This window comes from Drosophila gunungcola, unplaced genomic scaffold (genome assembly GCF_025200985.1).
Source record: "Drosophila gunungcola strain Sukarami unplaced genomic scaffold, Dgunungcola_SK_2 000022F, whole genome shotgun sequence".
Lineage (NCBI taxonomy): Eukaryota > Metazoa > Arthropoda > Insecta > Diptera > Drosophilidae > Drosophila > Drosophila gunungcola.
The window spans coordinates 652,751-658,750 of record NW_026453202.1 but is presented as its reverse complement, the minus strand read 5'-3'; positions in this window follow the sequence as shown (position 1 = coordinate 658,750).

Sequence of the window (6,000 nt, the reverse complement as noted above, 5' to 3'; positions counted from 1 at the left end):
GATGTATGAGCGTATGAACTCCTTAAGTGTTCTGTGGCTTCGCTCCACTGTTCCGACAGTCTGGTGATGGTGTGCAGCAGAATTTATGTTTTTGATATTTAAATTTTTACATAAATCTTCAATTATTGAATTTTTATATTCTGTTCCCATGTCCGTAATAAACGTCTTCATTGGACCGTACTTCAGAATAAAATCTTCGAATAAAGCTTTTGCTATTGTTTTTGCACTTTTATTTTGAATTGGTATTGCTAGAAGGTATTTTGTTAAATCGCAGATTAAAGTAACTGCGTATTCATTCCCTTGTTCAGACTAAGGTAGTGGACCGATTGTGTCCACGATTACCCTGTCGAAAGCTGTTTGTGGTGTTTCCGTAGTTGTTAATGGGGTTTTCGTATGCGTGATTATTTTCGCTTTTTGACATTTTAGACATTTTCGTACGTACTCTGTAATATATCGAGTCATTCCTTTCCAAAATTAATGTCTTTTGACCTTGGCCAAGGTTTTAGAAATGCCAGTATGACCTCCTTGAATTGGTTCATCATGGTATGTAGACATAATTGCTTCTTTTTCTTTTTCAGAATTTATTAGGGTCACCGGGTTGAGTAGCGCTACTCTCAATGATTATAATGTTTTATTGCCCATTTCCTTGAAATAATCTATTGAAACGTATTCAAAGATATTTTCCCACGGTGCCACTTTGAGTTGGCTGATTTGATGTATACCGGCTTGCTTCTCAAACCTTTGGAAAAACTGACCTAAGTTAAGGACTCCATTGGTATATAAATCGCTAACATCATATCTTGCAGTAACTTTTTTTCCATGTTTAAATAAACATAGCATATTTTTTACGTGCAAGTTCACTACTTTACGTACTTCGTCATTGTTTATGACTCCGTATACGTTGGGCTTTGAAGCTTTTTCTATAGATTGCCTAGGCAAGTCTATTTCTTTTTCTCCTGCGCAGGATTTCTGTCTACTTTGATTTCTTGTAGTTACTTTATGTATATTTCCGGTTATATTTTGTAGTTCTTTGATGGTTATTCTTGATATCGCAACAGCTACGTAATTGTCTTTTCCCTTTAAATATTCAACGGTGAAGTTGTATTCTTCTAATTCTAGCCTCATACGTGTCAGTTTGGAACTTGGGTTAGTCATTAAGAACAAGTATGTTAACGGTCTGTGATCGGTTTTGATAATGAAATGTTTGCCATAAATGTATGGTCGAAAATGTAATATTGCCCAATGTATTGCAGCTAGTTCCTGCTCGGTAGTACACTTATCACTTTCTCCCTTGGTAAAAGCTCTTGATGCATATGCAATGGGGAGTTTGAGTCCGTTCCACATGCTTGCTTACTTGCATCAGTAATTATACACAATTCTTTACTAAAATCTGGATATTGTAGCAAAGTAGGTTCCATAAGTTTTGTTTTTAAATATTCGAATGCGTTTTGGCATTCAGATGTCCATTCAAAAGGAACATTCTTTTTACATAATCGTTTCTGCATCGTGTGGGACTGGATAATTCAGTATGACGTCATATTTCTTGTCATCTGGAAATATTCCTTAATCTGTGCTCTTATGACCTAGAAAAGTCACCTCATGCATAAAGAATGAACATTTTTGTGGATGTAACTTAAGGTTGTATTTCCTACATTTCTCAAAAACGTCTGTTAAGTTTTTAAGCATATGTTTTTCGGAGCAACCTATAACCATTAAGTCATCCATATAAAGGAATGCTTGTGAAGGTTCAAGTCCAGAGAATGCAATAGTCATCATTCTCTGAAATGAATTTGGCGCTATTCTTAAGCCAAAAGGTAATCGTGTGAATCGATACGAGCCATTGCTCGTTGAAAAGGAAGTTATGTCCCTTGAACTTTTTTCAAGTTCTATTTGATGAAATCCTGACATTAAATCAAGACATGAAAAGTATTTTGCTCGACCTAGTTGGTCTAAAATATCATCAATTCTAGGGAGTGGAAATTTATCGGACAGTAATTTTTTATTAATCTGACGATAGTCAATTACTAATTGCCACTTTTTTTCTTCGGAACCTGGAGCTGATTTTTTAGGGACAAGCAATAATGGGCTATTGTATTCCGATACTGAAGGTTCGACTATCCCGTCGGTGATTAATTTTCCGACTTGCTTTTGAATTTCGTTCACCTGACCATGTGGGCTTCTATAGTTTTTTATGTAAACGGGTTCATCATCTTTCAATCTCAGTTTTTGTTTGTAGAAATTATTTGTGCTAATTGGTTCGGATTCTAATCCGAATATGTCATTATATTTTTTACATAAATTTGTGAGTTGGAATTTGAGTTGTGGGGGAAAATTTTCTGACAAATGGGATAATACAGACTTTTCTCTATTTTCTTTGTTTCCTTCGACTACTTCATAGTTCAACAGTGATTCATATTTTAAATTGTCTGCACTGACCACTTTATCTTCGTTTGTTGTATTCAGTAGTCTTATGAAGGCATTTTGTGTTGTAGCTATTGTACTTGCTATATAAATTCCCTGCTCAATTTCTTGAGTTGGAATTAATACACTGTCCTCTTTTGAATTTAATTTTATTTTTCTAATGACTTGTGATCTTACTGGCAGAAGAATTAAGTTATTGCCAGAACTGTATTCTATTGGAACATAAATTGGAAATTTTAAATTGTTTGGTCTTATTATAAGCCAATCTTCAGATGGCTGAAAATCTAATTGACAGCTGTATTTTTTAATAAAATCAATCCCTAAAATGCCATCACAAGGGACGGCTAAGTGTAAGTCTACGATATGAAAATCGTGTGTAATTATGTACTTGGTAGTCTGTATTTCAATTGATGTTAAGCCTTTGGATTTAGTAATTTCTTGGCTTATTCCCCGTATATCTATTATGTTCTTATTTTGTACGTTTTGAAATATATCTAAATTTTCTTTTACTATAGAGATTTCAGCACCTGTGTCTACCAAAAAGACAAGTTCTTTTCCGGTAGCCACATGGGTGAATGAGACGAATATATTCTGACTGAGATTAATAGTATGGACCGTTACTTTTTCTACTGTTGAACATTTAAAGGGGGTTCGGAGTTTCCCTCTTACATTGCTTGTATTGTTGTTATTGTAGCCTCCGCTCGAGTTGCCACGGCCCCTTGAGTTTCCTCTGTAGTTGCCGCGACCATTGTTTTGGTTGGTATTGTTGTAGTAACCATAATTGTTACCACGACCACGAAAATTACCTCTATAACTTCCACGTCCGCGGTTTCCGCCGCGCTGTGTATAATTGTTGTAGCAGAGGACCGAATTTGGTTGTCCAGTTGCTTCTGTGCAACTGTTTACGAATTTTGAAACTGCTTCGTTCATTGTGTTGAAGTTGCCGGCTTGCATGATAAGTTTTACCTTATCAATCGTGCAGTTTTTAGTCATTGCTTTTACTACGTGCTGTGTGGAATAACTTCTTGCTAGTTCTAGTGTTAAACCGTCTGTTATGTATGCACTTTCTAAAGCCGTCGTCATCTGCTCAATTTCTGATGTGTATTGATTAGCAGTTTTATTTCGTTGCTGTAGATTCATTAGCTTTGCTGACAATACCTCTACAGTTTCGCCTTTGACGTTGCTTTTTAACTTGGCAATTATTTCACCTACCGTTGTTTCGTTTCTTGCTACGCCCTTTAATTTTGTCTTTATTATAGAGACAGCTAGGCTTTCGTGTTCGCCTTTTATTGACTCTATAATATGCAATGCATCAATTAAACTGGTTATGTTTTCTGCTTTACCAACGAAAACTGGTATAAGCTTTGATGCAGTGTTAATGAAGTCGATATTTGTTTGCGCCATTTCGAAGTTATTGTTCTTAGTTATGTTTGCGCTTGAATCTGATTCTGAATCTGTTTTATTATCTGCGTTTGATAATAAAACGGCTGGGATAGTAAGATTATTTAAATCTTCTTCCTTAATTTCCGCGTTAAAATTTTCTTGCTCCGTTTGATCTAAACCAGTTAACTCTTCCAATGTTGATTCTTCATCGGTCTCAACTGTTATTGCGGTATTACGAATGGTAGGTACAGAGATATCCAAATTGAGTTTTGCTTTTATCAATATTAGGTTTTCTCTGAGTCTTTGCAAAAATTTTGATACCCTTGACCAATGGTCGTCATTTAATTTTCCCCGTTGCCCATGTATTAATATGCGCGCCTCGTTAAAACAATTTACTACTATTTCTGCGTGTTTTTTTATTGTGCTCCCTTGAATTGGTCTGTTTTAATTAAGGGATTTGTAGGATTTATCGAACTCTGTTTTTATTTGGTTCAATTTTGCATACAAATCGTTCCATTCCATGGCAATATTATCTATGTAATTTTACCATGAGGATCGTGGTTTCACCGAGTATAGAATGGTAATCCACGATCTCTTTTACTGAGACGTATGGCAAAGTATTTAGGATTAAACCTTTTATTTTTTTATTGTAAGCAAACAAAAGGCTAAATTCCAAATTGTACTTTTCCATATAGTTATATTCGAATTCAGTGATTGTAATGAAGTTTTTATGGCAATGGAGAATATTTAATGCACGCATTCTAAATTCTGGATCTTTAGTAATTATTTCCTCAAGACAGCTATCCAATTCTATCGTGTTAAATGCCATAATTTAAACAAAAATAATTAAAAAAATTTTTTTTTTATATCTTATCTAGATTGTGTGCTCTACTTAAATACTTCTTCTTTAAACATTTATTGTGCAATTTGTATATTTTGGTAATAAAATTTGCACTCAAGATGACAATGATTATTATTAAGAGTACATGTACCCAATATAGGTCAATATTGTTTGGTTCTACTTTATTAATAACGTTAGCAATGGAGTCCACTGACTTAACGTCTACGATTCCCATTTTGGGTAGATGTACTTCTAATATATCGGTATTATTATAATTAATATGATATTCATCAGAGAATTTATCTATTCTATTGTTATTCATTCATATGAAGAGATTTTATATGGATATACGTAAATATTCCTGTCTAGCTTTTAAAGTCTGAGGAGCACTCAGCAAAATAACGTCATCAAACAAAAAAATGTAGGAATTTAGTTATTCAAATCTGATTGATTAAATTATTGTCTTGTGGCATAATCGCATAAATTTCATTTTATTAAAATTGAAAATTGGAAGAAAAAAAAAATTTTGTGTTAATATTCATTGAAAAATTTAATACTATTTTGTATTAACAACGCGAAAACTTTGTGAACGCAGTAGTTCGAGACGATTTTAATTTGCGAAAAATTGTGAAACTATGTCGAAAGCGCGACGAAAAGGAGTGGCTACGATGATGTTCGATGGATCACTAACAATTATATTTCAATAATTTCTCTTAGAACCTAACTTATGCTACGGTAACGAGAGACGGGGCGAATTCGGAAGAGCGAACAGACGAAAGCTTTATTGGCTCCCGCTCTCGCCCTACAACTAGTGATTTAAATACAAGCGCTGAGTGCGCAAACACCGCCCCCTCTGAAGGGACGTCGTCCTTCAGCCCAGAACGGGCAACAGGGCCAGTCGGTGGACAGCTCGCCGATATTCGCCGTCCTGCGTCCTGACGTCCGCCACGCGAACCTTGCTATCGGCGCCGGCGTGCACCGCTACCACTCGTCCGATCTTCCACTGCTGGGGCGGAAGATTGTCTTCTGCGACGACGACGAGCGCTCCCACGACGAGGTTGGGCTCCCCCTGGTGCCACTTGGACCGCTGCTGGAGGCTGGAGATGTACTCCCGGGACCATCGCTGCCAGAACTTGTGCCTGAGAGACGAGACACCTCGCCATCGTCGCAAGCAGGTCAGGCTGATCTGGTCCGGGAGCGCCGCTGATGGTGGGGCCAGAAGAGGGCCGCCGATGAGCAGGTGCCCGGGGGTCAGGGCCTCGCCGTCGTTCGGGTCGCTGCTTAGAGCGCCGAGGGGCCTGGAGTTGAGCACGGCCTCCACGCTGGTGAGCAGAGTTCCGAGCTCCTCCGCGGTC